This window comes from Spermophilus citellus (assembly GCF_964194105.1).
Source record: "Spermophilus citellus genome assembly, chromosome: 4".
In the NCBI taxonomy this organism is placed as follows: domain Eukaryota; kingdom Metazoa; phylum Chordata; class Mammalia; order Rodentia; family Sciuridae; genus Spermophilus; species Spermophilus citellus.
In genome coordinates, this window is record NC_138185.1 from 105,208,941 (window position 1) to 105,220,992 (window position 12,052).

Genomic DNA, 12,052 nt, shown 5'->3' on the forward strand with positions numbered 1-12,052 from the left:
GAAGCAAAAGGATCACAAGTTTGAGGCCAACCTCAGCAACTTAGCAAGTCCCTGTCTCAAAATGAAAAATAGAAAGGACTGGAGGTCTAACTCTGTGGAAAGAGTGTCCCTGGGTTCAATCCCAAAAAAATTACATATGCATGTATGTATTTATCTATTTATAAATAAATGTACCTATTTGTTAATTGATAAATATTTACACGCATACATACACTACAGAAAATAACCTGTTTTTATAAGCCAAGTATGTATGGGAAGACAGGGATCCTAAAGAATCCACATGAGCAGAGAATCTCATGCGGGCAATTGGCCTCTGTATCAAACAAGTTCACCACTGGGCCCAGCATAAAAATTCCAGTCCAATTAATGTGTGTTTTCATGCCCTCTTCTAATCCTTCTCAGCCTAGTCAGCATGTCTGGAATCCTTAGGCAACAATACATTCATTGGAAAAGAAGCATTTCCTTTGCAAAGAAGCATTTAAGACAGTGAGAAAATGTAAGTTGACCCTTAAACAACACAGGTTTGAACACAGCAGATTCACTCATGAGCAGATTTTTTTTTTTAATTTCCAACAATTTGAAGAAACTTAAAGACAAACCATACATCCTATAAATATTAAATTTAAAAATTAGATACGTCATGAATGCATAACATATATGTAGACAATAGTGTATCATTTACTATCATAAATATACAAATATCTGTTATAAGAAGTTAAAATGTATCAAAACTTATACACACATACAGACTATAGTATTCACAGTTGAAAATGTAAACAAATGCAAAGATGCAGTATTAAATCAGAACTGTATAAAATTAAGTGAGGCAAAAATCTCAGCTCTAAATATCTACAATATTTTACTTATCTATTCAATTCAAAATATAGTTTCAGAATTGTTAACCTATATCCCTATGAGAAACATATTTACTAACTAGATTATGGCATTTCTGTATAGATCTTGTCCTTAGCTTTTTCCTGTATTCTATCAAAGTACTGTTTTCCAAAATCATCAAATTAGTTCTTACTCTGTTCAATATGGTTATATTATTTACTTGTAATATGATACTATTTACATTCCATTTTGGGTTCTCCTCATCTAGTGGTTGATTTTTAATTCTTGATTATTTGGGGAATATGTTAAGAAAAAGCAACATATTTCTCTCAAAGGAACTTAGTAATGACTAGTATAACTTCAGAGGAAGAATAAACTCTCTGAACTCTAGAGCAAGGGTTAACAAACTTCTTCTACAAAGGGCCACATAATTTTTTTAAGGCTTTACAGCCTGTTGAGTTTAGATGCTGAATGTCTCAAAGGTTCATGTGTTAGAGAACTAGTCCCCAGAGGGGCACTATCAGGAGGTAGAGTATTATTTAGGAGGTAGGCCTAATGAGAGGTTCTTAAATTATTGAGGGTGTGTCCCTACAAAGGATTTTGGAACCCCGAGCTCATCAGTCACTTTCTCCTTGCTTCCTGGCTGATGAGATCTGGCACATCCACCAAAGAAGGCTCAAAGCTGTAAGTTCACTCAATCTCTGGAACTTCCAAAACTGTGAGCTAAAATAGACTTTTTAGCTTTATAAATTAAATGTTTCGGGTATTTTATTATACAGACAGAAAGATGACTAACACAGTCCATAAGGTCTCAGTAACATGTACTCAAGTTTGTCATTTTATGGGAAACAGTCAGACAACTGGTGAGACTGTGTGATGAGAAGCCAATTATGAGATAAACAGATATTACTTTTTATTTTGAAATAAATTCAAATTACAGACAAGTTACAAATTAGCCAAAAGAATATCCAAAATATCCTCATATTTTTGTGAGACATTTGAAATACAGTTATGATAGTCCTTGCCAGTGACACATCAATATGTATTTCTGATATGCAAGGAAACTCTCCTGTATTTCCCAGTTTTTACAACTATCAAATTCAGGATATTATCAAAATTATTACCTAAAATACAGTAATTATTTAAATTGCCCAAAGACAATACTTTCATAATATAAAAAGAACTTGATAAAATACACTAGCCTAATTCATCCAGAAGCTCTATAAACTCCAAACAAGATAAATTTAAATACCCAATCAGAGAGAAATTTGAAGATGGCAGAATGGAGCTAGGTGGCAATCCCTGACCTTTCCACAGCATACAAAGGAGGCAGTGAAGACTGATTGGAGAGAACTATAGGTTTATACCTGGATTAAGGAAATATGGAGAATAGTATCAAGTTTTTTTTATTAAGTTCAACAGTACATGGCTTTGCTCTGAAATAATTACAGTAAATAGGGTTCAGTGGCCTCTCTCAAAGTGGTGCTGCTGCTGGCAACAGCTTAGGACACACATTGAACATTAATCCCCAGATATTCACTCAGCCCAAGGTTCTTAAGAGAAAGAAGCTCTAATCCCTTGCATAAAAGAAGCAATAATCATACCAATCAATGGTATTTTGGTATGACCACACAAGCAGTATAAAAACAAACAAACAAACAAACACCCCACAACACTTCAACACTAACGCCAATGACACCATAGTGGAGAAAATACTGGAGAAAGTATTTAGAAACTTTATAGTTAAAATGTTCAACCAGCTTAAAGAAGATATGAGGAATACACTTAAAAAGTATAGGCTGTGAAAGATCATTTCAATAAAAAGAGAGAAACCAAATGGAAGTTCTGAAAATGAAAGACTCAATAAATCAAATTAAAAATCCAATGCAAAGTGCTAGCAATAGATTAGACCACTTTGAGGCCCTGAAGACAAAGTTTTGAAAATAAAGTCAATAATAAAGAACAGATGTTAAAAGACTATGACCATGCATGAGGCACTGGGTTCCATCCCTAGTACCACATAAAAATAAAAAATAAAGATATTGTGCCCACCTAAAACTAAAAAATAAATATTTTTTAAAAGTGGGTATACTACTAAAAGCATCATATGTATTAAATGCAATCCACATCAAAATATCAATGATGTTCTTCACAAAACTGAAAAAAAAAAGTTGTAAAAATAATTTGGCAGAGGAAGACACCCAGAAAAGCCAAACAGTCCTAAGAAAGAAGAACAATGCTGGAGGCTGTCATCACAAAACCAAACCTCAAATTATACTACAGAGCTCTAGTAACAAAAACTGCATGGTACTAGCATCAAAACAGACATAAAGACATGGACTAGAAGACAGAGACAAACTCACATAGAGAAAGTAATCGATACTCCATAAAGGTGCCAAATACATACATTGAAGAAAAGAAGGCCTTTTTTAACAAACAGTGCTGAAAAAAACTATATATCCACATGTAGAAGAATGAAACTAAACCTCGATTTTATCACCCTACACAAAAATCAGGTTAAAGTGAATCAAAGACCTAGGAATTAGACCAGAAAGTCTGCAACTACTAGAAGAAAATGTAGGCCCACTCCTAACATACTGGCACACACTGACTTCCTTAGCAAGACTCCTAAAGCACAAGAAATAAAACCAAGAATCAAAAAGTGGGGCAGCATCAAATTTAAAGCTTTGGCAGAGCAAAGAAAGAACATGAAAGAGAGAGCCTACAGAATGAGATAAAATCTTTGCCACCTGCTCCCCAACAGGGGATTAATATCTAGAATATATAAAGAACTCAAAAAGTTAACAGCAAAAAAAGAAAATCAATAAATGGATAAAATAATTAAACAGAACTTTCTCAAAAAAAAATACAAATGGTCAATAAATACATTAAAAAAATGTTCAACATCTCTAGCAGTCAAGGAAATTCAAAGCAACTACACTGAGGCTAGACATAGTAGTGCACACTTGTAATCCCAGTGGCTTGGAGGGCTAAGGCAGGAGGATCATAAGTTCAAAGCCAGGCTTAGCAACTTAGGGAGGCCCTGAGCAATTCAGCCAGATCAAATAGAATATAAAAAAGGGCTGGGGTGTGGCTCAGTAATTAAGTGCTCCTGGGTTCAATCCCACCCACCCCCCCAAAAAAAAAACTATATTGAGATTTCATTTCACTCTAATCAGAATAGCAGTTATCAAGAAAACAAATAACAGTAAATGTTGGGGGAAAAGGTACACTCATACATTGTTTCTGGGACTGGAAATTAGTGCAACCATTCTGGAAAACTGGATGGAGATTGTTAAAAAACTAGGAACAAAACCACCATATACCCAACTATCCCAATCCTTGACATTTATCTTAAAAGATCTAAAATCAGCATATTATAGTAATACAGCTACATCAATTTTTATAGAAGCACAATTCACAATAGAATAACTGTGGATCCAGCCTAGGTACCCGTCAATAGATGAATGGATAAAGAAAATGTGGTATAAATACACAAGTGAGTGGTATTTAGCCAGAAAGAATAATGAAATTATGGCATTTTCTGGTAAACAGATGGAACTGGAAAACACCATGCTAAGTGAAATAAGCCAGACTCAGAAAAAAAAAAAATCAACATTCAAATATACGTAGAAGCTAGAACAAAATAAGAAAAAAAGAAGAAAAGGGAGAGTAAATTCCATGAAAATAGGAGATCAGTGTAGTAAAGGAGAATAAGGAGGAAGGAAGAGGGACATAAAAAAGGAGGAATAGTGGAATGAATCTGACCAAACTTTCGTATATACATACATGAATATAACACAGTGAATTTCACCTTCATGTGTATCCATGATGCACTAATTTAGAAAAATAAATAGAAGAAAAATCAGAGTAGATGAAAGGAAATAGGGGAAGGGAGGAAAAAAGGAAAGGGTAAGTACTGGGGATTGAATTGGAGTAAATTATATTTCATGCTTTTATAATTATGACAAAGTGAATCCCAATATTATGTATAACTCAAATGAATTTTTAAAATTCTAAAAAAAATGTAAACCAGGTGGGGTGCAGTGGCCCACACCTCTAATCGTGGCTACTCAGGAAACTGAAGCAGGAGGATCACAAGTTCAAGGATAGCCTCAGCAACTTAGCAAGACCCTGTCTCAAAATTAAAATTTTTTCAAAAAGGACTGGAGATGTATCTCAATGGCACAACGCTCCTGGGTTCATTCCCTAACATCCCACACTCAAAAAAAAAGGTACACCAGAAAACCTGAATTTTAATTTTATTCTGACATAAGCAAGTCTACTGAGAGCTTTAAATAACAGTCTTTTTATTGCAAATATATATAACAAAATATATATGTTTAAATATATGTGTGTACATACAAATGTATAACTGCTGTGTGGCATACCTTTAATATTTACCAGAGGCAATGATAAAAATAATGGCTGATATTTATTGAGGGAAAAAAATACCTAATCACATCACAGAAAAACTGATAACCTAAAATAAAGAGAAAAATCTTAAGAGTACACAGAGGATAGGAAAATAACAACTCATTGCCTTTAGAGAAACAGCAATAAGGTTAACAACTTTGCATTGTATAGGAAGTAATAAAAGTAATAACTTATTGCAAAATTATTTCTTAAAATATCAATAACTTATTGCCTATTCAATGGAACAGTAGAGTCAAAATCCTGACTGAAGGAGGTTCAAGGAGAATAATGAGGACTGAGGCTGTAGCTCAATGGCAGGAGCACTTGTCTAGCATGTGTGAGGCGCTAGATTCAATCCTTAGCACTACATTAAAAAAAAAACTTAGAATAAAGGGATCCTTTCCAACTACAACTACAAAAAATGATTTTTAAAAAAAGAGGTATAGTGAGAAAATGGAGATCAAACAATGAATCTAAAAAATACTTTTGAGTTCTGTCATAAAGAACACAAAGGGTTTTTTCCTAACATAAAATAGTTTTAAGGTCTGGGGCTGTAGCTCAGAGGTAGAGTGCTTGCCTAGCACATGTGAAACACTGGATTTGATCCTAAGCACCACATCAAAATAAATAAATAAAATAAAGATATTGTGTCCATCTACAACTACAATATATTTTTAAAGGAGTTTTAAGACAGGTGATATAGATCATATTTTTATGTTGATGAGAGTGATCCAGGCGGGAGAAAAATTGTGTTGTTAGTAAAGAGGGAATAATCTCTTGGGTGCTAAATCTGTGAGTTGCAAGAACTGAATTTAGTGCACAAATTAATGAACTAACCAATCCAAACTACTAGAAAAACAAAGAGTGACCCCCTCTACTTTCATACTCTTCAATGAGAGTCTAACCCATATTTCCCTTGCCAAAACTTAAATTGTTTACATCTTTAACACAAACACTGGTATCGACAATTCCTTCATTCTTCTAATCTTGCCCTGGATATCCACATAGCATCTACTTACCTAATTAAGCTTTCAACGGAATTCATTATTCTGACTGCCGTCCAGCTCCTCTGTTCCATGTATATTTGCAAAATTCTCCAATCATCTCTTCTCTACTTTATTGCCATATTTTCCAGTGAAGAAACACCATAAAACCTCTTCCATTAGCTTAAACACATCTTCCAGTGACTGTAAGTTCTAACTTACATTGCCATCTATTGTTTAGGTTACCGAAGCACCATTGTAACCAAAAGCATCTCTACTTGTTCCTGGCCAAATGAACTAGTTTAAATAGATGTACTACTTCCAGCTCTATTTCAGATAACTCCCTTATGCAAACAGAAAATCTTTTATAGATATATATCACGTCATAAAATTCACTATTTCAGACATTAGATTCTAGTTCAAGAGTTTTCGTTAATTAACGTGTTTCCGAAAACTAAAATGGATGGCCACAAGATACCAATGTTGCAGTAATACTAAACAAGAAATTCAAATCTAATATTCTTTTTTCTATTAAAAAAAATTCTTGGGGGTGGGATTGTGGCTCAGTGGTAGAGTGCTCGCCTAGCACGGGCAGGACCCGGGTTTGATCCTCAGCACCACATAAAAATAAAGGCATTGTGTTGTGTCCATCTACACCTAAAAAATAAATATTAAAAAAAATTCTTTCTTCCACTTTACCATAAATTTTGCAAAGTTAGATCTTTTGTACTTAGTACACACAGAAATATATTCAAAAAAAGTTACCACCTTATATGTAAAAACATTACTATTCATCTTACTACATCTGAAACAGATGTTTTCTATAATAAATGCTAAATTATTCCTTTCAGTAAAAACTCAAAGTCTAATCATTTTTACTAATCCAATTCCTGTGAAATGTCAATAGTAACTTAAACATAATAGTTTTAAGTATTTTATTCTAAGTGTCAGGGTTTGAAATTCAATAATGAGTCCAAAACACTTCATAAATTTAAAGATACCTATTTCAAACAGAATTTTACATAGGTTCTTTTCTTACAGGAGACTTAAACAAAATGTATATATTTTCATCCAAAGTCATAGTGTGCCACCTAGTGCTACATGAAGATTTTACAGATGTTTGTTCAAATACTAAATGTTTCAATTAAAAGCAACAAACTTCAGTGCTGAATAAAAATTTTTATGTTCAAATCTTGCAATATACAAAGAAAGCAAGTATTCAGAATGTTTATCAAACAGTCTATTTTTCTGAGACTTGCTCCCAGGCTGAAAAAAGAAACTTCCCACTTTCTTAGTTAACAATAAAACTAAATAATTTCTATTTTAACAACCTTTCCCATAACCTTAAAATGATAACAAACTTTGTTTACTAAATTTTTATGTTCGTGCCTCCAGAAAACTTGACATACTTGCTTCAAAATCCATCCATGCTTACCCATAAAATGAAATTCCAAGACCTTTTTTAAAATGGTTTTCTGGCTTTCCAAATAATTCAGTAAAGAATCTTCTCTTCAATTCTCACTACCAAAGTCCTTCCTATTTTTGAGTAACATGAAGACAAGATTACCAGTCAGTGGACACCTAGAGTACATTAAAATTCTAAAAATGGCAGTGTTTGCATAGATTTTTACAAACCATGAGAAACCATACAACTGGTGCAATTTCCTACCATTACAGAATAATGAGCTAGAATCCTGTTTAGTAATTTACAACTATGTCAGTTCTTATTGATAATTTCCTGCATTTCTAAAGATAAAACCATAGATGAACTGAGGCAATCTAGACTACTATGAGAAGAAAAAAATTAACTTCCATCTTGTGTGAACTATTTAGGTTTTTTTTTTGGGGGGGGGAGGGGTCTCTGTGCTAACAGATTAGCCTACATTCTAAATAATACACGTCTTACCAATTCTATTTCTCAAACGTGCTTTGAAAACTTAAATCTAGTACTACCATCCTAGTCCAAGCCATCATCATCACGGGACAAAATTACAACAGTCCCTTTGACAGACTATATGCTAACCAAAATCACTTGCTTTACCAATCAAAAATAAATAAGCAAAAAGAAGATCAGTGGAGTAGAGGAAAGAAAACAGGAGGAAAGAAGAGGAGAAGGAAAGAATGGAAGAATGGGGACTGAAATGGAGTAAATCAAATTCTCTGTGCATGTATGATTTTGTCAAATGAACACAAATTCTATATTTAACAATAATGCTTTAATTTTAAAAAAAAAACTTAGTTTTTCTCTTGTCCAAAGCTAGACAACAGTTTCCAGACTTTCTTGCCAATAGATTTCTATGTGACTAAGTTCTGTACACTAGAATATAGAAAGAAATCAGGCCATTTCTAGGTCTGGCTTATGAAAAACACTTCCTGTATCACCATCTACACCATCAGCACTCTCTCCCTCAGTTTCCTCCATTTCCTGGTCAGATACAGAGGCTTCCTTCAGCCCAGAACTCTCTAAAGGATGCTGGAGTCAAAAGATGGAAGAAGATTGGTCCCTGAATCATAATATGGAACTCACATGCTGAATACCTGCTCTGAACTATTAAGTAATAAGAAATAAACTAATCTGTTTCTTCCTCTTCTGATTATAAAGGGCTAGATAATTGAAACCAACTATCTAGCTGAGAAAAAACTGGAAAATAATTTTTTTAAAGCCTCTGTTTAGAAGCACCAGAAAAAAAAATAGAAGCAGTGAGAAATTACAGAGCCAAAATTGGGGAAAAGAAGAATTGAAAGAGGTGAAACCAGCAATCAGGGCTGCTTTTCCCACAAAGGGTTCTGCCAATTCCAAGAGAGGCAGCAGTGGAAGAGAAGCTGAACCAAATTTGACAGACACTTTAAAACAGGGAGACAGAATTTGTCCAAAGCCATCTCAGGTTTTATGTCAGGCTCAGAAGTGTTTCACCCCACGAATAAGGGTAAACCAGAAATACACTAGCCCTCACTAGGAGCTAGTTTTGAATCATCTCCATCTCTAAATGGATTAGAATAAACTGCAACCACCTGTGCCCCTAGCCATTTGTAAAAAACAAAGGTAAAGGCTGGGGTTGTAGCTCAGTGGTAGAGCACTTGCCTAGCACATGTGAGGTACTGAGTTTGATCCCCAGCACCACATAAACAAACTAAATAAAATAAAGGTATTGTGTCCATCTACAACCCAAAAAATATATATATTAAAAAAAATAAGTAAATAAATCTTCCAGGGAAGAAGATATTATCTCAGACACCAAATTATCTAAAATATTCATATAGATAGATGATCTCTGACTTATAATGGTTCAATGTGGTTTGTTTTTTGTTTGTTTGTTTGTTTTACTATATGATGGTATGAACAGATACACATTTGATAGAAATTACGCTGTGAATTCTGATCTTTTTCCTGAGCTAGTGACATACAATATGATACTCTCTCATGATGCTGGGTAGCAGTAGTGGGCTACAGCTCCTGGTTTGCCACATAATCACAAGGTTAAACAACTAATACTCTACAATTTCAATGCTGCTAAGCTACAATATTTGGTAGGTTAGGTGTATTAAATGCTTTGTTTAATTAATATTTCAACTTACAGTGAGTTTATTGGGGCATACTCCACTGTAACTCAAGGATCATCTATAATGTCCCACATGATCAAAATCTACCAGATATCCCAAACACAATGGAATGTGCCTTTAGTCCCAACTACTCAGGAGGCTGAGGAAGGAAAATAAATTCAGCCCAGAAGTACATGGACAGTCTTGGAAAGACAGCAAGACCCCACCTCAGGGAGGAAAAAAAAATTATCAAGTATACTAGAAAACAAATCAAATGACTGAAAACCTAGAAAAAATATAGAAAATAGAAATATACTGACACATGTCCAAAATTAGGGAGTTAGAAGAATATTTCAAGTTAACTCTGATTCTAAAATATTTAAAGATTGAAATTTTCCATAGATAACTATCAAAAAGAAATTATAAAACTGAAAAATTTTTAAAAAGCAAAATTAAGAACTCAATAGTCAACAGATGGACTTAACAAGAAATTATTAAACTGGACTAAAACATCCAGAAAATAAAATAGAAGGTCACACACAGGATCAAAAAATGAAGTGTGAAAAAGGAAAAGCAAAAATGGAATTAAAGCTAATAAAACTATAAATTGCATATTTTTCATTAAAGTGCATTTTTTTGACCAAAGAGTAGTTTAATAACGAAAACCTGACATTGAATACTCGTGCATATTTGCTTGACAAACTTCTACCCACCTTAGTTCTTAAAGTGGAAAAAATATTAATGCAATTAGAAAAGAAAGTTTTGACAAAAGCTAATATTCCAACCAAATCTGACCCAACTGATTATTTGGGAGAATATTTAATAAGAAACAATCTTTGGGCTAGGGTTGTGGTTCAGCGGTAGAGTGCTCGCCTAGCACATGCGAGGCCCTGGGTTCAATCCTCAGCACTACATAAAAATAAATAAAATGAAGGTATTGTGTCCAACAACAACTAAAAAAATAAAATATTTTTTTTAAAAAAAGAAACAATTTTTATTATATCAAAGACCCAGAAATATCTAGTTAACAGAGGGTGATGAGAGATGTCACAGAAAACTTGAAAACACATATTCCTGACACTATCTGCAATGGGTACAATTTGTACTGTTTTCAATTTATTATCTATTTCCTTTCACTGAAAATCTTATGGAACAATGATATAAACACAAACAGAACTTAAAAGAAGTGATTTTATTGCTATTCAAAGAGTATTTACTAAGTTATTATATGTTTCAATTTTTTTGAACCACTATGAAGACTAATTAGGTCCTTAAGATGTTCTCTGAATTCAGAGATTTAATTGTCTCGCTAGGACTTCAAGCATACATTTATTTATCTATTTGTCTCCCTGCACTGGAAAGTAGGCTATAGGACAATTGAGACTACCTAAAAGTTTAACTTTCCAGATAGGTGAAATTTCTTCTGGTTCAAAAAACAAAACATAAAAAGTGGAAATTTTTTCTTCCATTCTGATCCTCCATCCAGTATTCTACTTGTGCCATAGCTAAATACTGTTTTTAGTTTTCTGAGGATCTGTATAGAGTTCCCTTAAGTGTAAATTAGCACATACAAATATGAATTCTTACTTTTCTTCCTTTTTAATGCTATAAAAGTATGTGAGTTACCAATATTTCCCCATTTTCCATTTGCTATAAGATGTATTTTTTGAAAATTAAAAATAAGAAAAAAAGTCTCAAACTGGTATTCTAGGAAGGAAATAAAATATTACTGAGGTTAAGAACTCAATAAAATGGGTTGGGGAAGGGCATGGGAAAAATGGAGGAACTGTTATTGGACAAAGGGGAGGGAGGGAAGGGGAGGGAGTATGGGGGCAGGAAAGATGGTTCGAATGAAATGGACATTATTATTACCCTAGGTACATGTATGACTGCACATATGGGGTGTCATTACAACCTGTACAACCAGAGAAATAAAAAGCTGTGCTGCAATTGTGTACAATGAATCAAAATGAATTCTGCTGTGATGTATACCTAATTAGAATAAATTAATTAAAATTAAAATAAAAAAATAAACAAAATTGGTTTGGCCACAAATTTAGATAAAGCAGAAGAAAGGATTGGTAAACTGGAAAATATGACAGTAGAAAAAAATCTACATGAAAGCATAAAGCAAAAAAAAAGAAAGAAAGAAAAAACAGGAGCTATGAGATACAGAAAAGGTCTAATATGGTATAACTGAAGATTCTAAAAGAGAGAACAAAGAAAATGAGGCAGAAAGAAATATTTATATTTGAAAGGAAATGACTTTCACACTAATA

General features: G+C 33.4%; 1 protein-coding gene across 10 annotated transcripts in view; it reads right to left on the reverse strand.

Annotated features, from left to right (window-relative positions):
- SCAPER (S-phase cyclin A associated protein in the ER) overlaps positions 1-12,052 on the reverse strand; it is a 488,938-nt gene that overhangs the window by 451,125 nt on the left and 25,761 nt on the right. The gene's annotated exons all lie outside the window — the stretch shown is intronic.